This window comes from Strongylocentrotus purpuratus, unplaced genomic scaffold (genome assembly GCF_000002235.5).
Source record: "Strongylocentrotus purpuratus isolate Spur 01 unplaced genomic scaffold, Spur_5.0 spur5_scaffold_17, whole genome shotgun sequence".
Classification (NCBI taxonomy): domain Eukaryota; kingdom Metazoa; phylum Echinodermata; class Echinoidea; order Camarodonta; family Strongylocentrotidae; genus Strongylocentrotus; species Strongylocentrotus purpuratus.
The window spans coordinates 2,357,265-2,382,403 of NW_022145602.1; the positions used below are offsets into that span (position 1 = coordinate 2,357,265).

General features: G+C 38.1%; 1 protein-coding gene across 1 annotated transcript in view; it reads right to left on the reverse strand.

The window, feature by feature from the left end:
* Positions 1–25,139, reverse strand: part of LOC752215 (GTP-binding protein Rit1-like) — a 110,726-nt gene that overhangs the window by 3,853 nt on the left and 81,734 nt on the right. The window lies entirely within an intron of this gene.

The following is a 25,139-nucleotide window of genomic DNA, read 5'->3' on the forward strand; positions in this document are numbered from 1 at the left end:
GTTATATGCAACGGATTCTGAAGAATGAGATAATTGAATTTCCGCAACAGCTTGGAATATTTGTACGACTCAATTCAAAGAATTTACATAAATCAACTTGCTATGCAACCGGAGTATTCGCTTATTTGATTTTCAAAGTAAACCGACGTTGCTGTTTATATGCCGAAGATTATGAAATAGAGGTTGTAAAACATGTCTACACTACAGTGCGTCCCAGAAAAAACGAAACCGAGAAGTATCGATGTTCTATCATAACATAATCAAAAGTATAAGTAATGAATGATACATATTTGGAAAGCTTAGAGTCTCCTCTTTCAGTTGATGCTACTCAGATAATGCATATTTTACGCATGAGTGATTAAAAGCAATTTGAAGGAAGGAAACCAAAAAGACATTTGGCGGGCCGTATCTGAGTTTCGAAGAAAAATTCACATTTCTAAAAAGTTGAGTTTCTGCCTTTTCATATGACACCTCAATCAGAAAAAATGAGCGAGGAATGACAAAGTTCTGTTTGTTTAAAGTAGTGCTTGCATTTCCATAAACGAATTCGTTTTCACTGGCTGCCTGTCGTATTAATAAACGAAATTAACAAAAGACTTAACTCCGTTTCGTTGACAATCAGCCGTGCATGAAGATTCTTGTCTACGGCTGATTGTCAACGAAACGGAGTTAAGTCTTTTGTCATATCTGCTTTTTGCTACGGCAGGCACCCAGTGAAAACGGATTCGTTTGTTAAAATTATGAAAATGCAAGGGCTACTTTAAACAAACAGAACTTTGTTATTCCTGGCTCATTTTTCTTGATTGAGGTATCATATATGAAAGAGCAGAAAATGAACTTTCTGGAAATATGCATTTTTCTTTGAAATTCAGATACCGCCCGCCAAATTACTTTTCGGTTTCCTTCCTTCAAATTGCTTTTAATCACTCATGCGTAATATATGCATCACGTGAGTAGCATCAACTGAAAGAGGAGACTCTAAGCTTTCCAAATATGTATCATTCATTAATTATGGTTGTGTTTAAGTTATGATAAAACATCGATACTTCTCGGTTTCGTTTTTATTGGGACGCACTGTATAATGAAGCATAGCGTGTCTAGAGAGATAGCTGCGATACGCGAAAGCGTGTGCAGTCTTTGGTAAAAATGTGGAGCTCCGGATGCACAATCTTCTCCATGGGCGGGAGTTGTTGGAAGCTCCAATGAAATGAGCGAACTTTCAGGAGCAACTTCCGGTGGCATAACGATCTCTCTCATCTAGCAATTAAACAAAGCCATCAGCTAGGCCATTAACAAAATATACATGTTTAGCGTCCCCGTCCGCTTCCTTTTTTTCTTCAATGACTTAAAACATGAACAAAATAATACTGCTCGAAAATTAATAATCAATTTCTGATTTAAAAAAAAAATCCCGGCGGCCATCTTGACAATTAGCTCGACTGTCAGGGAAAATGTACCTAGTGGCCATTTGGAGATGCCATTTTGAAGGGGAAAAAAAAGGGGGGGGCCTCCTCCTTCCTATTTTTCAAAAAGGCAGGACGCTAAACATGTTTTTTGTTTTATTTGGCCTAATTCGATTCTTGTTGGACACATATGGCGAATGCTGCTTTGTTGGGCAAATTCAAAATAAAAAGAATATGATACGCCATGGTGCGTCCAATTGAAAACCAAGGTAGCCAAACTCTGCGTTTACACTGTTGATAAGTTAAAGTTGATAATTATATTCCTTTCCTCTTTTCCTGAAATAATTGTCACAATATGATTTACTCCTGAGAGCTAACGTCCATATCTTCCCGGAACTCAATTGATCAATCTGTATGACTCATTAGATTGATTAATATATTCTGAGAAGATTATAAACCTTATCTATCAAGAAGAAACATAGTCTCACAATCACTTCATGAAATGAGGAAAAGGAAAATCATTCCAACTGTATGGGCTACAGAGGAGATGCCTCTGATGCTACAAATGTAATAACGCCCTCATACATTCTGTCTTCATCAATGACCAAGAAAGTGTGCGCGTGTGTAAGGGTACGTTTATGCTCAACTTTTTCTGGCCAGAATGAGTCGATTCTGGGGAAGCATACACGCACAATCATTTGTCAAGGTAGCATTCGCAGTGCAGGTTTGCGAATCCAGCTGCAGAGCCAGAATCATGCTTGGAGGAGCCAGAGAAGTGAGCATAAACAGGACACCGTGAATCTACGATTACGATGAGCGTTTACGATGAGCGTTTCAAGTCGCTCATTCTGCCTTCAAAATTAAGCATAAACGCACCCTAAGAAGGAGGAGCGTGAGTGAGGAAAAGAGAGTGAGTTTGTGTATGCATTTGCAATTACGAGTCATCACATAGACTCAGTAAATCAATTCTGAGTAAACAGGACCTGACAGCACGGAGTAGCGGAGTTGGGAAGATGGTAAACAACTTTGTATGATTGAGGACAGGGTACTTGTTCCAAGTAAACCCTCTTGAGGATGATGGGAGAAACGATTCGTGTCAATCAGAGGGAATAACAAGGCGCTGTTCTAGAAAATAAAATAACAGGGAAGGTGGGAGGGGAGGGGGGGGGGGTTGATTAACTCCTTTTACAGTTTTGTCCGAAGTATGATACACATAATATAATACAATAGCCTTCCCCGTGCCTTGACCAATCACAGAGCAACATAACAGAATTATTCATCACGCGTTTGCATTTTCGTTCCTGATTTTTAAAAATTACAATTATTTTAGAGGCACACTTTTGTTGTGTGTATTCTTTTGCTCTCTTTTTTTAGTATCAACAAGACGCATATTATAACATGATGACAAGTTTCCATTAAAAAATAAACGAGTTTAAAAGCGGAGGGGATTCCTTTGGTGCGCTGTTGTTTTTTCTCTCTCTTTCACTCTTTTCTTGTTTTTGGCTATCTTTGGCTGGGAATGTTTCCGAAAATCTCGTCAATTGTCATGATGCCATTCCATGGATTCCGCAATTTCTTATTCTCAAAACTGATGAAAAGAAACATGAAGCTGCCATGAAGGACCTCTCTAGTTCGTAGCTCTCAACCGGACCCGACAGTGACCGATGCGCTACAAGTCGGAAGCGCCCGTTTCACGTTTCAAGTGAAAAATGGCTTTGGCAAAGTGGTTGCCTCGAGCCACTAAGGCATCGCAGACAAGAGAGAGTAAACTAGATCCAATGACATGGTTTCCTTAGCAAATCCATCAATGTTATTTTGGTAAGATGTTAAAGTCCCACTGTCCTACTTGTAGCTACTTGCTCCCTCTATATAGAAAACTTCCCCAATCGGTGCTTGTTGGCCCCCCATGATCCTCTTTTTCTTATGTTAGTTGAGAACTGAGTTAATGAGATAGCCACCTGTCAGTGACCTCGCTGTGTGGTCTAATCCCTTCTGGCCCAGTAGTATTGACGGTCTTTAAAGAAAGGTCGTAGGTGGGAAGAGCAAGGTAGACCTTGGAATATTTCTATGATCATTTTGTATGTTTTCGTGTAGGGACTCGTGTAGAGATTCCAGATTTAAATCTTATGTAGAATCAGGATAATTTAAAAAAGAAAATGATAGAAATATGAAATGGTTATCTTAACAATATAAATTCATAAGCAAACGTTAATAATGTAAACGAAAAGCCATGTGTTATTGCATAGCTCATTTGCGACAGATTGACAAAGGGTAGATTTATATTAGACTGTATAATTATAAAGAGAAGGGGATGCACACTTTTTACAAAAGTAGAAATAGAGGGTGTACGTGTTTGTGCCCCCCCCCACACACACACAGATAGGAGTGGGAAAGAGAGGGAGAGAGATAGAGAGACAGACAGAGACAGACAGAGACAGAGACAGACAGACAGACAGAGAGAAGGGGTTGCATAGTGCATGCTGGCTGTAAAGCAGACTTGTCGATACTTTCTATATCAGGAGGTTTTCCTCGTGCATTTCAGCATCGGGGGGGGGGGGTGTCTAAAGCTCTCAAACAAACTCGGCTGTCTACAGTTTCATTTCATAAGAAGGGATCCATCCCTTTAAATTTTGCCTGAGATAAAAATGGAATTAAATCAAGGGTATAACTACACGAACTGTTTGCCGCGACACCCTGCCCCTGTTGTATAATCGAGACATCAAATTAGCTTGACCGAGATATCTTCCACTCGCTAGATAAACATGGTCGTACTCGCTTTCATTTTGGAAGCGACGAAAAACGAAATCCAATGTGTCACATTTTCCTAATTGGGCGACTCTAGAAAAACTCATGATTCTCGCGACGTGCGATGTCGGGCATACGCGATGGAGTGTAATTTGAAGGGATCGAAAGGTGTCAAGGAATAGGAGCGAGGGGGAGAGACGGAGAAGACACAGACAGGAGATAAATAAACATAATTTATAGAGAAATAAATGAATAAAGAGAGAACATCTTTGTTTAAAGACGGAATTTTGAAGAGAAAAGGGAAGTGAGAATAAGGAGATAGAAAGAAAGAGAGAGAGAGAGAGAGAGAGAGAGAAAGATTGATAGAGAGAATAAATTAAGAAGGAGAAAGAGGGGGCGAAAGATAGGGAGAGGGTGAGATAATATGATACCAATAACATTAATAACAATGATGCTACTAGTAGTAGTAAAAATTAAAAGCAGAAAAAGACAAAAAAGAAAAAGAAGTAGAAGAAAAAGAAGAAGAGGAAAAGAAGAGGAAGGAGAATATTAAACTATAATAAGTAGAAGAAAAAACAGATGAAGAAGGAGATGAAGACGAAGAATCGAATGGATGTATGTATAAAGCATAGCTAGTGAGAAAAGGAAAGCGTAGAAGTGTTAGCTACACCGTACCTCACATCTCCCAAGCAATTTTAGAGCATTTACTAAGGATGTTGTAACAAATCCTAAATCAAAATAATTTTTAATAGTACATGACGTGCATGCGATAAAGGAACATACCAGCAAGTACAAACCATGCGAATGAAACTTCTCAAATACTTAATCGATACCCAGAAGTGGCAGCGAGAGCCGAAAGTTGGAAACTTTAATACGACTTGACAAGCTTCTTGAAAGAATCATGTACATTCACTGTTATTATAGCTTGCTGGCGGGCCCGAGGCGCTAGCGTTAAAAACATAATAAAAAGTGACAACGGTGACGGATAGACTTTCAAACTTCTTGACGCTATGCGACAAATATTTTACCAGCGGCAAGAAAGGGGACACCGACGAAAAAATGTCGTGAGCAAAAACAGAAAACAAGCCGAGAATAGGATACACGACAAATGCACACCAGGCGTACCATAATTCTGAGGTAGCGAAACCCGATTCTGCGGGTAACGGTTTAAACAGAGATTCTGTGTCCAAATCTCTTTATTTCCACGTTTTGAAAGTAAAAGGTGGTCTTCACATATATTTTAGCCAAGGGCAAATTCGGTATATGAATATGAGGATAGGAAGATGGAGTGCTGAACCGGTGAAATAAAGAAAAGCAGAGAATGCCGTACTGACCGCAATATTTTACATGGAGAATGTCTTGGAAATAGGAAAGGTTATGTTAACAAAGATGGATCAACAAAGACAACAAGAAAATATTCTATATTCAAATTATAAGGTTTGTAGATTAAGAGACTAAAACAGGAGGATTATGAAAGATAACATGTTAACGTTTTCTCGTTTCTGCTCCCTACAATAGAACACAACAGACATAAAACATTATAAATCTCATAGCACATGTTTAATAGTTCAATTTTCACATTTCTTGCTTAAAATTAGTCTTTCATAGCCAGGAATGTATTTCGTGCACTTTCAATCCTTCTTTTGATATCTGACTCGCATCTGACATCAGTGACATTTTGTTCTAGGTAGATGTAGTCACTGGCCTGCTCGAAGATAGGGTTATCTAGTTCCAAACATAGCATGGGCTGCTCTGCCTCATTTCAAAACAACTATCCTTCAATATTCGATGACTGCACTATTATCCCAACGCACATGACAATTGTGTTGCTGTTGTTGTTTTGGTTTATAGGCGTTTATCATTCAGTAGTGAATATTTACTTTTAGGAGTGAATTCAGGAGTGACTATTTACTTTTAGGAGTGAATTCAGGAGTGAATATTTACTTTTAGGGGTGGATTCAGGAGTGAATATTTACTTTTAGGAGTGAATTCAGGAGTGAATATTTACTTTTAGGAGTGAATTCAGTAGTGAATATTTACGTTTAGGAGTGAATTCAGGAGTGAATATTTACTTTTAGGAGTGAATTCAGTAGTGAATATTTACTTTTAGGAGTGAATTCAGGAGTGAATATTTACTTTTAAGAGTGAATTCAGGAGTGAATATTTGCTTTTAGGAGTGAATCAAGGAGTGAATATTTACTATTAGGAGTGAATTCAGGAGTGAATAGTTGCTTTTTGGAGTAAATTCAGGAGTGAATATTTACTTATAGGAGTGAATTCAGGAGTAAATATTTACTTTTTAAGAGTGAGGCAGGCCTGAACTCGGTAACCGGGGTATTGATATATTTGTAAAGTTTTTAGAGACATCATTGATGTATTAAGCGCTAAACAAAAGCAGAATATTATTATTATTATTATTATTAAAAACAAAATGGTTAAATCACGTGGGTATTAATAATTGCCAAATACAGATGAATCTGAGTAACAAACAGATTTCTGTATGGGGGAGTTATAGTCTCGTTTCCAATCATTGATATTTTTTCTCCCCATTTTGGTACCCGGGGAGGATAAACTTGATCCGTGCCTAGAGCGTCGACTATCAAATGAAACCTCAGTGGCTCAAACGATCATCTAGCAATTCAGGGGCCAGTTTCTCAAAACTGTCATAAATCTAACTTCGTGGACATCCCATTGAAACGCGTGTTAATTCTATAACACACGTTTCAATTGGATGTCTATAAGAAGTTAGACTAACGACGGTTTCGAGAAACGGCCCCCAGGAGAGCTGGAAAGCTTAGCGGATGCTTTTGAACAACACTGTTATCGAACCTTATACATATTCATGTATGTTAATTGAGCGCATGCGAATTAGAAAAGTGGCGGAATGGGAGATTCAATAAAACCACCTCATTTATCGGTAAATTAATTGTTTTTCGATATTAAATATTTTCTTGTTTTGAGTAATCGTGTGTTGTGTGAGGTGAGAGGGATAATGAATCAAACATGTAAAATTCTCTCGTTTAAAAAAACACAAAACAAAACAGAACAAAGCAAAAATGAAACAAAAAACATCAAATATGCATGGTGTGTAGAAAACATAATTTGTTGATATATTTGTTTGTTTATTATTTATGAGCTGGATACCCTTTCTCGATTTAATATAAGTTTATAAATTATGGCAATAAAAAGGTCTACGTATACTGTACGAGAAAATCGTGAACAAATGCAACCTTAATGAGGGTAACGACCCCCCCCCCCCCCACTTGTTATCCCTTGAAATGAAACAAATTATGATTAGGCCCCTAAAATATTCTATCTTGTATTTAATATTTATTTCATTATAGGCATAATGGTACATTATAGTGCTTCGCACGTGGTGCGACGTAAAATCCAATGACGAGGTATATTGGGTTAAAACCGTTTTATGCGAACGGACCCACTTTGATCTTTTCGTTCGTATTTATGATTAGTCGATATTAAAGGAAAAGTCCACCCTGATATCAAGTTGGTTTTAACAGGAGCAGAAACAAAATAAGAGGTCATTGAAAGCTGGATCGAATTCTGATTAAAGATAGAAAAGAGAGGCAGCTCTGTAACAAATCTGGCGAGCCCCCCCCCCCCTCCCAATTGCTCTGTACTAAAAAAAAATCGGAGATAATAATTTTTCCTTCAAGACTTTTCAAACATACATACACCCTAAATAAAGTTATTGCAAACATGTTTCTAAACAACCCACTTATGGAAACCCATCTACATGTATTCTGTCATTAATTACGAAACAAAAATGAAAGTTTAAGAAATTTGATGTATAGAAGAACAAAAATGGGAGGGGAGCTCACAAAATACGTCACATAGTTTCCAATTTGTGTTTGATTGATCGCAACTTCAATTTCTAATCGGTATTATCTCAAACTTTTCCGGACTTGTTCTTATCATTTTTCTGCTTCTGTTAAAGCAATATCAGGGTGGACTTCCCCCTTTAATCCGCTTCATGCGATCGGACCCAATTAGATCTTTCCATTTTAATTGTGATTAATCCTTATTAATATTTCACGGTGCAGCGTTGGCCTACAGGAACACAAGCCTGTAATTACTAGTTTAGGTTAATAAGACCAATAAGCAGTGAGAGTGTAGGATATTAGAGAGCGGCGCCGGCTCACAAACAAGTCGTCATGTTACGTTCCCTATCGGGTCTTCCGTCTCACACAGCGGGAAATCGAGCCGAGTGCCCGGGGCTGCCAGGGCGTGCTTGCAGTATACCGTTCCCACTCGGAGAGATTGAATTACCCGAATGTTCTTGCGCCTACAACTTCACAAGTTCAAGTTGAGAGTTTTAACATTACTATGTGAATTTAAACATTCACTACCTCAATGTCATCGGCATGCTTGCCATGGCCCACGGGGCTGGAATCCTAACCTCGCGTTAAAGTGGCTCTTTACTTCGTATCATATTTCTTTGTTAAGTAGATCAATGTCTACCCTTCGCACCACACAGTATTATAATAGAGACAGCAAAATGAAGCAAATTAGTTACAATTATCAGAAAAAACAACAACACCCTTTTCGTATGCAGTAGACTCACTTCCTGGCAGAATTTTTTTGCGGTATGTAGTAGGTCCCAGAAACCTTCGCTTCTTTGAAATTCTTGTTTTAATCTACTAAAATGTGAGTACTTTATCACTTCCTCTATTTGCTGATTTTGAGGCAAGTCATGAATTCCCCCCCCCCCCAAAAAAAAAAAAAATATCTGCCCACTACCTCACCCAAAACACAGGTCAAATACAGGCAATGAGCATATTCTCATAACGCTTCTAGCGAAAGCATTGTTAACAAGGCAGATGGCACCATATTACGAGCAGTAAATAGTTGAAAGTTACGTGTTTGAAACTACATAGAAAGTTCGTATTTGATAAACACCGACAATTTTGTTTTAAATATTTTTTGTGTGAAATATATTTATTCAGGATCACATGAATCAGATATACACTGTAGATACAAAATCTGTTTTACATCATGGTCCTGAACAGAATAAAAATGTAGTACACGGAAATATAAATAATGAATATCACCAAAGCTCACAAGTAAGGGTAAGAACAGTATAACACTATATATAAGAATAATACGCATTAAAAGTAGTACAAATCAACAAAAAAAAAAAAAAAAAAACGACAATGTAATACTTGAAATTAACAGCGAAAAAGCATCAACTCACTTTAATAAAAGGCATTAAAATATCACCAAAAAGATTAGAAGAGGAGAAAAGATATAAGGAAATTGGTAGAAAGTAAAGAAGGAAAGAGAGAGAGAGAAAGAAAGATTTGTCCTTGTAAATAATTATGTTTAAAGACACCGATAGATTTAGCATCTTGAAAAGCAAAAGGTAAACTATTCCAGATTTTACCGGAAAACCAGATTTATCTGGAAAACCCGCCTGGGGAAACACATCTTGAATTTACTTCGTCTGCAAGTCAATGCCAAGTATTTTTAGAAAGCCTCCCCCTTTCACAGCATTACTCAATCGACTACGACAACTTAAAATCGATGTTATGAAAGGGAAATTGTTCTTGCTTACTTCACAACAAACAGTCTGTCAAATAAACACAGGCCGCACCAAACATGCACACCCAAGCTCAGCCCGTCGATAACGCACACCGCGGCACGCACACCCACGCTCGGCCCGTCGATAACACACACCGCAGCACGCACACTATTTTCAGTCACCTGTCCACGCGCAGATGGCTTAAAGCTCTAAATTGAGAGATTATTTAAAGCTCTTATGGAGGTCCTTGCCTCTGATGGCTCTTCACTCTAAATATAAATTCAATTCAATTCAAAGGCTATTCAACGCTCTTCATACAAACATTTAAAACATACAAATACAGAATGGCATGATAAAAAACAAGATAGTGACAGCAAATAACAATGGCAATTCATGAGACTTGGGATAGGCAGAAAGGCAAGCTGCAGAAAGGAGGGATTCATTATATGAAAGCCTACCCCTAAAACAAACACATACAGGAAAAAAGGAACAAGATTAAAGATCAAAAGAACAGAACAAAAAACAAAACAACATACTGTCATGTAGAATCAGAGTAAAAAAAGTGTCAGACTTGCCAATGCTATTAATACTGATTATTATACTTATTTAACGGAAATTGTTTCTGATGGACATTAGTATACATGTAGTATTATGGGTACTTGTTTCAAACTGTTGTTTGTATATGTGTTATTGCTATCTGTTTATTTGCTTTTAAAATAAAAAAAACGAAAAGAAAAAGAAAAAAAAACGTACAAATAAGGTTCGATCAATATAGACCAACAATTATTAGAGAAATCAGTGGATTGTTGGAAAATATGCTTTGACGAAAGTAAGATAAATGTTGAGTTCTGGTCAAACGATGACATTGAGAAAAAAAGATATAGACATGCGTTTGTAGCCGGCAGGAATATTGATTAATCATCAAGGTAACAAAATCATTTTGTTATACCTTTAAGATTCAACTATATTCTCAATAGAAAATAATCAAAGTCTCTCGCAGCGTGCATACAGTCTGAAATCAACCCGGAAACGTTGCGAAAACAGATTGGACATTGTGTTTTATTCACGCTATACGAACATCCTCATTAGTGTCACTGTGGGAGGTGAATATGCCATGTAAACAACCTCGCATCATCCCAAACCAGGGTTGTCTATTATAATCAGCTCATTATGTACAAGCGTGCTGCGCTGTGCTAATTACCATGTTTACCCCCACCAGGACATGTGACCATTCTCACATCCTCCGGCAGCAAATGCGCCATTTTAACAAGCTTATGGCAAACACAAAAATCACAAAATGAGGTTAAAGATAAAATGAATTCTCACAAAACCAAACAAAAGTAATACACGGAATGTTCAAGATTACAAATAAATGTCATTTGCCAAACAATTTTGGTAGGAAATGTATACGTGCTGAGTAATGAGCATAGGAAGTATAAGGAAATCAAGGTAATATAGATTGATAAAGGGACTATAATGCTTTGTTATGACTTATACACAAAGACGATTCGAAAGAGAACAATTACATAATTATGGAAACATCCAGAATTATTACCCCTTTCCTGCCTCTATTTTTGTTACATTTGATGTATTCTGAACAGATCGCTAGTTTTCTGTTCAACAGAACTTCCCCGTCATCAAACATCGAATTGAAACAAAATTGTCCAATCTATCTTTTAAAAATTCCCTTTACCTTATATTGTATTTTTTATTGAGTTTTTTTTTCTTTCTCCATCAAATTGTATCATTTTGACCATAATCATATTAGTCAATAGAGACACATCTCTATCCTATGTGGTGTTTTTGGACTAATCTGCAAAATCTGCTAAGTCACCCTCCCCCTCCCACCCCCTCCCCCCCCCCCCCCCTCCTCCTCCCCGTTTTATCAACCATCCATAATATAAACTCAGGTTTTGCTTCGATGTATCATTGGGCGTTTTGGTCATTATCTTAATAGTCAAATAACATTGACGAAAGGGAGGTGGGTTTGTAATTTATTATTTTATAGAGCGTTTAGAGTAACGGAGGGTTCGTTTTCAGGGGTAATTGGTAGATAATGACAAACTCGAGCAACGTAATCCACTGTATATGTGCCTGGCATTCTTAATTGCATAAATGGCAATTTCAATAGCAATCAGAAATCACATTTGCAGTGCCCAAATAAAGCTTAAGTGGAGAGGGAACAATATTGTTTGTTCATACGGCAAACGCAAATGGAGGGGCGAAGGATGATGGTGGCTTAATGATCAATGCATTATTTGAAATTATTTTAGTTGAAAGGTATTCCCTATGCATCCACAGGCTTGCGGGCACTGTGATTTCGCTAAGGGAAAGGCGGTGGCGGAGGGGGGGGGGGGGTGACCCCAACTTTAAACATGTTTAAATGTCTTAAACGAGGGGCACTTTCTTACGGCCCGATTATTTAGTTCTCAAATACACAGGATATTCAGGTATCTCGCTGCCCAACTATGAGGTGACGGTTGCCCGAATATTTGTATTTCAACATTCTCGGGTGGGGGGGGGGGGGGGAGGGGGTTACGGCTGTGCATGCATTCATTATACCCGCTTAGCCCGTGATATACATGAAGGACGTGACATACATGAAGGACGTGACATAAATCTCTAGTGCTCTTAATCAACTTTCTGTCTCCAAAATTGATTGATTTTCTGTCAAGTTTAATTCGAAATATCCCAAATTAAACATAACGACATACACAATATAACAACAAAGAAAAAGATAGATTTTCACTCGAGTGTATCAGCTCAGCTTATGTTGATGGGGAAAACAACGTACATGTAGAATTACCATGATTACGGAGAAAGAAAGACAGACAGAGACAGAAGAAATAAATAATTGAAAGGACGCCTGAAAACCTAAAAAGAAGTTGTCCAAAAAATTACCTAGATAAAATGGTTTCTCAATACATGCCCATATGTTACGAATCTCTCAAATACTGTATAAACCCATTTCTTTGCGACTTCAAGATTTAAATAATACTTGCATCAGTCCTTTGGCTGTATAATGATAGCATTCGATTACATATTCAGCACATCAATCCACATGCACTCATACGCAAACAGGCGAAGTGAAAGGTTCTTGCTCTTTTCTAAGCCCCTCGGTGAAACTAAAACCGAAATGTCATAAAGCTAGCTTCGTCTAACCTGATAAATGTCGCATCCTAATGCCTTTATACCCACAGACGAGTACAAAGTCGGTCAGCATGAGTTGACTTACATCTATAAATATATTATACGATAACTGTCACTCTGTCAAATTTAATATGGCTTTGCATCCATACATACACTGATACAGCCGATACGCACTGCCTTCGAGTCATAATTATGTTCGCCTGTCTTCAGCGGCGCCAAAAAAGAGGCGACTTGCTTTTTCGATCTCGAGCTTATTTACGAGAATGGAAAAGAAGCATTGCAGGCCGACGTCGTATTAGATATGTTCACACACTAAGTTAAGATTTTGGTTTTAGACTTCGAGGTAATATATTGTACATGTTGAAGGAGCTATGATGGGTAAATAGATTACACGAGTTGGAGCAGGGATGAGGTTTAAACACCTTTACGGCGTCTTTTGGAAGAATCCTACTAAGTACCAAGAGGTTACGCCAGCGTGTAGGTATAGGTACACATCAACCGCTAGACTGGCTTGTAGTTTAAAACTCTAAACCCTCGTTAAAACCCCCACTCAGTGTTATTTAGGGTACGCATAATGCTTGTTCCCTCTTTTTGAAAGCACCCCCTATCTGAGGACTGCCAACATTTCCGAACCCCCCTTTCGCGGGCTTTTCCTGCCTTGGAGACCCCCCTAATTCATGAAAAATGCTCAATGTACCCCCCTAAATTCGGAATAATTTCTCAGGAGTCCAAAGAGATGAGAGAAAAAAAAGAAAAAAACATCCCCTTTTTAAAGAAATCTCCGGGTGAAAAGTTAAAACACCCCCTTTTTTTTTACAATTCTCGGGCCGGACTTTGTCGCACGAAAAGTACCCCTTTGCCGGACATTTTGGTAACACGCATGGGGTCCGTCTGTTCTCAGAGTGGGGGGGGGGGGGGGGCTGGGGGTGCGAAAACAATTTTCCTACGAACTTTTATACCTGGCGCATGCGCACATACGAACTGTTATACTTGACGCATGCAAAGAGGTCACAAACAATTGGACTTTGATTATTTATTGCTTTGCCTCACTATTATAAAAGCAAAAAAATAAATAAATTGAGATTTGAACCCTCACGTCAACTCCAACGTTCTATTGGTATCACGCTGTCTTAATACCGATTGAGCTAGCGATGAGTTCCAAAAGAATGATTTGTATAATTACTATCACCCTATTAGCCACCCTACCGGATTCCACGTGCGCATGCGCTGGTTTCCTTCGCGAGTGCGCATGCGCAGGTTCCCCTCGCGAGCTCAAAGTTCGTAGGAAAAAAAAAATTCGCGGGCCGGGTGTCCCGTATGATTCTTTGTTACTGTTAGTAGATCGTCGTTTAACACTCTGAGGTTTCTCAAAGTCAAAGTTTTAAAACTAAAATAGTCCCGTGTAAACGTAGCCATTGCCTGCACCCTTCGCAAGTGTTACGATCATAGCGTCGCAGACGAGTGCAATTTACGGTTAGATACATTATGATGTATATGTTCTTAATATAGAGACAGCAGCGGATCGTTTTCACAGAAGAACCCAGACGTATCAGTCAAAATCATGAATAGAAAATTGTCCGTGACTGTCGCGTGTTAGAGGCTATATAGAATGAAGTTACGAACCATGTTGAAAATGAAATGATAGCGATAATAAGATTATTCTAACCTAATAAAACCATCTTGTTACTACATACTAAGTGCCAAACTACTTTCTTAATGTCCTTTTCCAAATGAAATAATACAATTACGATCCTTATCATTAGAGTAAATTAAAGAACGCAATTCAATTATGATAATGTTATTAACAGACAGTGGTTTTTAAACTAATGCATGCATTACGTTCCAACAAACGGCAAGATACTAATATGCAAGCACAGACTCGAATTTGACAATGTGCCACGATTATTATTAAAGCCTAGTAGAACCTAGTTTTGTCAGGCTCCGATGGAGCAAGTAAAGTAAAGAGCCTGTAGAGGCAGTATGATGTCAGCATAGTCTCGCAGTGCAGACACTGCTATCGACTATGACCGATAGGGGTTTGTGCCTTCAAACTATAGGGAAACGATGACTTCTCCTCTTTGAAATTTTACCGCTTAACTTGAGAGATTAACTCCAAAGCCTGCGGGAGGATGATCCTTTATCCATTACAGAGCCATGGACAAGCCATGGTAGACTAATTGGTACTGGGAGAAACTATATGGCATATCGTCATTAAAGCGACTCGGTATCTTTGCCTCAGATTTTGAAACAAAATCCTGGATTTAGGTCATGTTGCAATCATAATTATAAACCTTTAGGTCAGTCAGGAATCCCATGACTTTTACAAGCCGATCGCCAGTTTGATTATCAAGATATTGAAATCTCAATTTCATTTTTTTTTTTTTTTTTTTTTTTTTTTTTTTTTTTTGCTTACGGCTTATTATAAAACTACAGTCTATTGGGGGAAACGAGTATGGTAAAACCGGTCACTCATAGATTTTTTACTTTTTTGAGGCACTTCATGATCATTTTGAAGCGCAATTTCGTTAGGGCTTCAATATTACACCATATCACAGACACTGATAATACATAGTGCAATGCATCTTAGATTTAAGATTGTTAAACGATGCCTTTAAAGGCAGGCAATTTGTATCCAAGAAGCTGAATTATTGTTATTAGAAGTAGAAGAGCAACATTAAGTTTATCTGTCACGATGCACATCGGTATGTTAGAGTGTTACCCTACAAAGTAATGCTGAAAGTGGTAATTTAAATAACCATAACGGGATAAGGAAGGAAATAGCACATTTACAAGAAAACGAACGAAGTAAAGATCACCAAGATCACTAGATAATTTATCTTCAGGCCGTCTGACTGCATCGTAAATGGTGGGTTCACCAAAGGAGGATCTTCAATCAGTTCAAATGTATGTACAAATTATATACAAGAGCTCATACATCAAGCAGGGTCGATGAAACACAATCGTGGCTCCTTCGATGGACATCCATAAAACGGTTCTAAATATAACATTCACCAAACATGTTTGGGTGCTCATTCATGTTTCGCTAAAATAGGGAGGTGATTTATCTACATGGCAAAGTCAATTCATACCAAGGGCTATTACTATTAGTATTAAGAATTTTCTGACTCCAAACAATCGTTGTTACTTCGATGGACATCCTTAAAACGGCAACGTTCTAAACATAACTTTCACCGAACACGTTCAGATGCTCGTTCATCTTGCGATAAAAATAGAGAGGTGATTTATCAGAGCCATGCGTAGATGACAGTTCTTAAAGGCTTTTATAGCCGTTTATGGACATCCTAAACTATTAATCGGCGACATTATTTGCCATATATACTTTGTCAATCAAAATGTCGTTTTTGGCATCAATGGAAAAAAAGTCATCCCTCAAAACGATATACAGCCTAATACAGGACTGATAATAATAAGTTGGTGATGATGATGACGACGATGATGATGATGATGATGATGATGATAATGATGATGATGATGATGATGAAGACGAAGAAGAAGAAGAAGAAGAAGAAGAAGAAGAAGAAGAAGACGAAGGTAGAGGTGGAGGAGGAGGAGGAGGAGGAGAAGGAGAAGGAGAAGGAGAAAAGAAGAAGAAGGAGGAGAAAATTAAGAAACAGAAAGAGAAGAAAGGGAGAAGAATGAGAGAGATAAGGAGAGAGGAATACGAACAAGAGAGATGAATAAAGGGCCCAGAGGTGAAAAACAAACGAGCTATTAAAAAAGTGACAACATACATGACATACCGACATCATGTGAAACAGTTATTGCTTTAATTCACTAGAATAAATGATAGCTATTTGTTTTTTCCAAAACGATCGAGACCCCTCCAACGCTGAGGAGAAAGATGTGCGTCTCTCAGGCAACATGAAACCATAACAAACAAAGCACTCGATTTGTCAAAGTATTAGTTTACCTCTTTAGAGGGTGCTGTATTAGTCGATTTATATTTTCAACGTTTTTTTTCGGGCAGAATGTTCCTCAAAGAAGGCTTAAAAATGAGGGTCGCACAATAACTTTATTAAAGTCCATCAAGTCAACATACAAAAACATGAAACATGATCGGGTGAGATGAATAAAGAAAACATAAACATTGGGATATGTTTGGCAATGACTGTTTGTTCAAGAGTAGTCCCTACCTGTTATAGAACTCTATGTTTGCCATGATCATCAGTTATCATTACCTGAAGTCTAACTTGTGATCCTGGCCGAGGTCATCCCATTTGCCGATAGCCCACGGGACCCACCTTAACAAAAAGTTTCACGAGACAGCAGCCCAAAAGACCGACAAAACAAAGGAATAAATGACAATGCATAATAAGGTAAGGACATGTAGGGCTCGTGGCTGTCAGTCTCGTGGGCTGTCGGTCAAGTAAATCTTTGGAAAGTTTCGAGAAGGCCTAATTTCGGTCTCGTCCTTGTCTTTCCCATGGGCTGACGGTATAGTTAACACCTCAGAAAAGTTTTCAGAAGGCGAACGGACCGTCACTCCGTCTCCTAGCCTGATGGTTACTTTGGTTCTTAGGGTACTGAGCACTCTAACAGAAAATGACAAAAGGGTATAGCCAGTGAAAAGACTCGAGATTGGAAGTCATTGGAAAAAAGAAGAAAAAACGATTTTAAAAGGTCACAAGAAAACAGTGATCTAATAAACAATTTTTATATTTCACCAATGCCTGAGGTTCAAGGTCCCTTTAGTAATTTTCATTTTTAAATAACAGCAGATGATTATATGCCCCCCTGCGCCCCCCCCCCCCCCCCGGCCGGGCATCAGATTGCCGCTTCTACTAAAGATTTCAACTAGCTGGCTACACCATGCGGTGCCCCATTCAGGAGATCGATGTATACCCCATAAGGGCTCTGAGGCCATGCTGAGCCCCCAATCATCAGATTGATGTATACCTTCCCCCTTCAAGGACTCTCAGGCCATGCTGTGCCCCTAAACACAAGATTGATGAACGCCCCCAAGGGCTCTGAGGCCACCTAGAGCCCCCAACCATCAGATTGATGTATACTCCCTAAGGGCTCTGAGGCCATGAGAAGCCCCAAACAATCATATTGATGTATCCCCCCCCCCCCCTCTCCAAGGACTCTCAGGCCATACTGTACCCTTAACAAAAGATTGATGTACGCCCCCAAGGGCTCTGACTCTGAGGCCACCCGGAGCCCCGAACCATCAGATTGATGTACTCTAAGGGCTCTCAGGCTGGAGGGCCTCTGACCAGACATAACATGGCGGCAACGTTATGATACAATGCTTCAATGACGCTCATGGCGCAATCAGCTCATCTATTATGTATACCCTGCGTCGGTGGGACAAAATATGAATCTTCCAAAGTGGTTTCCATTTTACGCTGTCGTAAAATGCCGCGCTTTATTAGCATCAAATCAAGCAAAGGGAGCGTACGATTGCCGGTCCTTTAGAAAATATTTGTTTATCGAGAAAACATGTTAAAGGAAATGATCAGTAGTTCGTGTGCTTTAATGATTTGAGGACAGGAATGTACTCCTCAACGTAAATGTCAATTATATATCCCAAGCAGAGTAAGATCCGTGCCTTTACGAAATAATTATTCATAACTAAGAACGCGTGTAGTTTAGGACTTGATAGCAATTTCTCTGATGCAAATATTTTTTCTTCAAACGGGTTATGCAAATACATAGCTGCATATAATTGTGTTTAATCTATACCAAGCCTTCCATTTCGAAAACGCTGTCCTCGACCCTTAAATGGCAATTTAACACTTTAGTTTGAAGGCCGTGGGCATTTCGTGATACTTCAGTGGAAATAATGCGACAAATGGATCATAATTACGTTTCGGGTCAGAAATTGATAACGGGATCTTACTTAAGGGGATAACACCTGACTCCACGCCGAGCATTTGATTGTAAAGCTTGTAAAAGCATTAAGAGAAATAAAAATATGATTAAAAGCTACCCTGGGAAAGCTTTATGAAATTGAAAAAGGGAAAAATATCCGAGGAGAGAGTAGTGTTAAAACGTTGTCACTAAGGTACTATCTCCATTGTTGAACGAAAGGATATTTGTATATATTATGTCCATATAGGAGAGAGAAAAGGAGAAAGAGAGAGAGAGAGAGGGAGAGAGGGAGACAAAGACAGAGGGAGACAGATGGAGACAGAGGGACAGAGAGAGGCAATCAGAGAGACAGAAAGAGAGAGAGAGAGAGAGAGAGATGAATGATCTGATGTTAGACCCGGAAGGAAACAGTTTTTGCTGGACAACAAGTCGGTAGACATAGCACAAGGAGAGGGAGAAAGAGAGAGAGAGAGAGAGAGAGAGAGAGAGATATATATAAAGAGAGAAAGAGAGGGAGAGAGATGGGGAGCTTTAAAGATATTGATTATGAACGAAAAAGTAACTAAATTACTAATTTAAAAGCAACATGTTTTTCTGATAGCTGCATTTCTCAGTCATGTTTTTTTCGCCATAATCCATGATGCCTCCTGTTTTATTACCTTTTTATTAATTTAATTCACGAGGTTATTGATTTTAAAAAAATCAATATCCCAGCTAAAAGCTGATACATCTTGAATTTACGAATGAAACTGCAACATAATAAACATGCCAATAGTGCATTTGCAATGTCAAATAGGTTAATAATAAATTAAAACATTCAGTAATGAAACTGATTTGATAAAAAAGGAGAAGTAGGAAAAAGAGAAAGAAGAAGAAGAAGAAGAAGAAGAAGAAGAAGAAGAAGAAGAATAGAAATAATAATGAAATATGGTTGACAGTAAAATGAGAGTTCCATTCAATTTGTTATATTTGCAATAACCGTTTCAATGATTTAGATATCAATGAAAGTATGAATCATACTTTCATTGATATCTAAATCATTGTTGTTGTTGTTGTAGGTAAATGTTTAATGGCGTTCATTCAGTATTGAATATATACGCCATAAATATCTTCAATTTTATAAGAAAATCAGTTATACATAAGAAAACTGAGAATAAAGATTTGTAATGATATAATTAACTAATCAGTAACGCAATTTATTAGGAGTCTCTGGATGGTTTGCAACTTCGTGTTTCTGCTTTTTTTAAAGTTTAATCTGGTCAGCCCGGCTTCGATTGCATGGTAACTAGCTTTGCCCCGATGTCTAAATCATTACAGCTCTCCAGACGAGTGTTTTCTTTTCCTTTCTCTACTTTATCTTCATTTTGTTTCTTCCCTTTTATTCTAGTATCTTTCCTTGATCCTTATTTTTTGCAGAAGTATACGCACACAAAAAGAAAAGAAAAGTGGAAAAGAAAGACATGAAACGAATTTGGCCTCCTTCAACATAAGATGAAAAATTCGATAACAATAATGGATTAAAAGGCCATTAAAGGGTCTTTTACAGGAAGGTTGAAGCTTGAGATTAATAAATCAATCGTCAGGTCACCGTTACCCTGGAAGTTGAGATCAGCGATCAATAAATATTTATTATAAACTTCTGCTTTTACATATAGGTACGGTATCTGTAAAGGGTCACCACTGAATGGTAATTTAGCCCTTTTTTCGATTTCACTCGACTCATAGATTGGCAATGAACACACATAAAATCAAGTTACAACCCTTCTCTGTTCTTTCTTTACTTTATTTTCTTACAAAAAAAAACACAATCAGCCTCCTTACCACTATGTGTATGGTGCAATATTTATACGAAAGGTGCAGGATACAAGCTTTCTAATCTCCGGAATGTTTACACGGTAACGCAGTTACGAGAGGCGAGGCAAACTTGAGCACGACATTGAAAGTGACTTTTAGTGTAGAGATGGAATATACGATTTCGCGAATTAGACTGGGTTGCCAGTAGAAAAGAATGTCCGTTTTCGAAGTTTGGCTGAGGAAGAAAAGAATGAATTTGAAGATGAACAACCACAAACAAAAACAAAAACAAAACACAAAACACAAACAAACAAAAAACCAACCAACCAACAAAACAAACAAACGCAAAGAAACATGAAGAAACAAAGAAAGAAAATAATATCGCTGTGATATAAAGAGAACTGTTTCAGTATAGTAACATATATATTTCAAATGCACAATGTTGTAATTGCTTCGTAACGCACGTACGCAGTTGAACTTTGTTTTTGTTATTGTTTTTATTTCTTTACTTTTTTCCCTCTCGACTGTTCATTTGGGAGAAGAGCCCTATAAATCTTCGGCTATAATCGATGAATCTTGACCCTCATTTCAACTATTCATTCACACCTCCTCATTGGTGGCTGTTACTTTTCGTAATAAATTGAGTGTTGTTTGACAGGTCAGTATGTAATCCACCTCTGTGTTGGGTGATAGATGCTGTACTCGAAGCCTTTATTTACTCTATAGATCACACCAGCTTGTGTTATAATCGCCATCCCCTATGTCACCTCTCTCTCTTTATCTCTCTCTCTCTCTCTCTCTCTCTCTCTCTTCCTTCCTCTTTCTCTCTCTCTCTTTCTCTCTCTCTCTCTCCTCCTCCCACCCCTTTCTCTCATACTTCCTTTTTGCTATCCCCTCCTTTTCCCTCCCTCTTTCAATCATAAGGATGTTACCTCCCAAAATATATATCAGATTTCTCATACTTCCCCCCCCCTCTCTCTCTCTCTCTCTCTCCCTCTCTCTCTCTCTCTCTCTCTCTCTCTCTCTCTCTCTCTCTCCCTCTCGTTATATTTGTATATATATATTATTTATTATTATATATTTAGCCCGCATATCAATATTAGGTTTCGCATACATGTACCGCTAATTCATCCCTCCTAATTATAAGTGTCATAGATTATTGATTTAAATGATTTTATTTCTTATGCAAAACATAATACAATGAATAACTATATTACAAAAATATGCAATGAAACGACAAATATAATAGAAAAGGCACGAGAAGAGGAAACTAACTAGAAGCAGAACGTGTTGAAGTGTTAGTTCCTCAGATGCTGTTTTACAATATTATTTGCATCGTGCTTTTGCAACATCCGGCTTCGCTCTTCAGCTCTCTCCACCAAGTCATGTTAACATCAACAGTGTCCCGGACTCCCTCATCATCGACAAAATCAACAATTTATTTTATCTATCAACATCATTCATCACCATCCACGTATTCTAGTCATCTTGTTTAATTTGAGCATTCATGGAAAGAGGAAGAGCCTATCGTTTACTTAAAGATGAAGTTGAGTTCTGGTCATGCGATTGCATGGTAAAAGAAACGGTGTGGAATCTACCAGAAAAGGTCGATCATCTAGCATTTAAGAATTTGTGTGTACTGCAAGGTTCTGGAATCATCAAAATGATAAGAAATTTCGCCAAGTCTTGGTAAAGTTACAAACACTGTACACAGAAAGATGTATATGGGACCACACGAACACATGGGGTAAAAATCCTACCCGGATTTTTACGATGTTACATGACATATTTAGAATATGAAGGCATTCGAAGAGCCATGCTTTTTCAGAGAAACAGAGAGAGAGAGAGAGAGAGAGAGAGAGAGAGAGAGAGAGAGAGAAAGAGAAAGAGAGACAGAGACATAGAGAGAAAGAAAGAGAGAGAGAGAGAAATAAGGAGAGAGAGAAGAGGGAAGAGGCATGATTGGGTCTTCTCATGTCAATTGCTCAGTTGCAGTTTCGAAACAAACATATTATTATTATTGTACTCATATCATATGGAAAACAATTACTTTTACAAAAACTTTCAAACCATGTAAAACAAAAACATTCTAGAAAACATAATACATTCCGAGTAGGGAAAAACAAGCCTTCATTCCTTTTTTCAAATAAGTCCAAATAATGAAACAACATGTTTTCGCAAGTCTCCCTATAAAAAAATGCCATAATACTTAAATTGCCTTCATACCAGTGATTAAAATAACCATATTTACTACATTTTTCCTACAATGAAAACAAATAAATTTAGATTTGAAGGCTTTGTACTTAACACCGCTATGCCCAACCATACAAAACAACATGTTTACATAAATGGCTTTTATTGGAAGATTATGGTCATTAAATGCCAGAGAAAGAAAGAAAGCCACACAAACACCCTTATTTAAAAAATAAAAAAAACGAATTATATAAATTCCCAGCTCGTACTGTGACGTCACACTGTGAAAAAAGCGAAAGCCTTCCTACTCCTATTAAAACTATTGATTACTCAGAATTAAGAATTTCCAGAATTCTTATTTAAAAGTATGAGGTCCAACGCAAACAACATGTTTGTTGAACATTTCCCGGAAATAATGATGGTACAAACTGTCACCATCTGGATAAAAGCAGTAAATTAAGATAGTGTATACATGTAGGTTCTATTTTGGTGCTTGTAAATGAATAACTGCGTTGTTTTCGTATCATCCTTTGTTTCTCTCTCTCTCTCTCTCTCTCTCTCTTTGCAAAAATAAAGATTACGATAGGATGATCTACCACATCACATCCTATAAATCGGTGGCATCGTTTATTTAAATTTCATCCATCGAGCATGACCGATGCTCCCCCTCCCAATAATTTTTTATCCCTCAATTCAATAGATTGACCAACGCTACACCATTCTCAATAAACAACCATTTTCCGCGAACGGGAGTTCTTTCAATCAGCGAATTCATTCTAATCAATTCTGCAAGAAGGTGCCAGAATTCCCCCCCCCCTCTCTCTCTCTCTCTCTCTCTCTCTCTCTCTTTGTATTTGACTCAGCTTATTTCCCTTTGTGTGTGTGTGCGTGTGTGCGTGTGCGCGCGTGTGTGTGTTTGTGTTTGTGTGTGTGTGTGTGTGTGTGTGTGTCTCTCTCTCTCTCTCTCCCTCCCCTTTCTTTAAATGTAAAGATAACATGAGCGCCTCGTGGGCAGCACATCAATTTCTGTCTACGCACACACACCCACACACGCACACGCACCCCCTCCCCACATATGCACACACCCACAGCCCCACACCCAGTCTTCTTTTGTCTCTGTCTTTCTGCCTCTGTCTCTCCCTCTGTCTCTCTCCCTCTGTCTCCTTCTCGCTGTCTCTCTCTCTCTCTCTCTGTCTTTCTGCCTCCCTCTGTCTCCCTCTCTCTCTGTCTCCCTCTCTCTGTCTCTCTCTCTCTCTATCTCTCTCTCTCTCTCTCCAGTGCATGACAGTAAACAGAATTCACTTTGATTAATATCGCACTTAACCTATTTGATACGAGGAAACCGTTTCCGTTTACAACCACCACGACCGCCATTGATATTTCAAATTGTATTGCCTAGTTTTGGTTAAAGGGCAATCCGTCTATTGTAAGATGATCTGTCTATATAAAAGCCGAAAATAAAAGTAATATCACAGATTTTCGTTTTGCCCCTTCTCTCTCTCTCTCTCTCTCTCTCTCTCTCTCTCTCTCTCCCTCCCCGTCTCCCCTCTCTTTATCTCTCCCTCTCTCTTTATTTGTTATAGGTTGAGATTTAATGTAGACTTTAATTTTATGAAACTTACATTCATGTATTTTTGTTATGGCGATACAAAATACAAATAAACGATAAGATATAAAAATGAAACAAATCAAAACATTATAACAAAATCAATAATATATCAATGATAATTAAATAAATTGAAAACAAAAAATCTTCTATTAATACATTCTCAATTCGTAGCATTGTCGGTAAGTCGCATAACTGATGTTTTTAGTATGTTTTCTCTTCTTTTCTTTTATTTTGAAATGTTTAACTGAATCTTCTGAAAATTAAGGCATCCCCCTCCCCCCGACATACACAATGATCTACCTTCATCCCCGCACATGAAGTGACTATACCTTCGCTTGTATGAAATAAACATTTTAGAAATTGGGTTATATTGCTTGCGGGCGTTAAGTGGATATGGGGAGGAGAAATTTATAAAAGGGTGGGAAGAAGATTAGAGAGTTTAATAAAATGTATGCCTTTCACGTTTTATTTTAGTTTGCGATGTAGGCTAAATACTATAATTGCATTAGGGTGGAATTAGTTAGGCAGACAGGGAACACGTGGACTAGAAGCATTCATAATGAATAAGAGGACCGGCGAGATTTGAGGCTCAGGGATGCTTGAGTTTCGTGGTCTAGTGGATACGCTTCAAGACTGTGGATCAAAATGGTCCGCGGTTCGAGTCCCAACGCTGGCTAGTACTTTGGTAAGATATTGTTATAGAGTTGTCACTCTTAATCCAGGTGTACTTAATGCGATCCTATTATAAAGTAACTTTCAGCTCATTATAACATTATGCTATTATTATTCCATTAGTTCAATTTACCCAATATGTATGTAGTCCATATTTATGTGCTGTATCCATACGACATTAATTTAGGTAATTAATGAT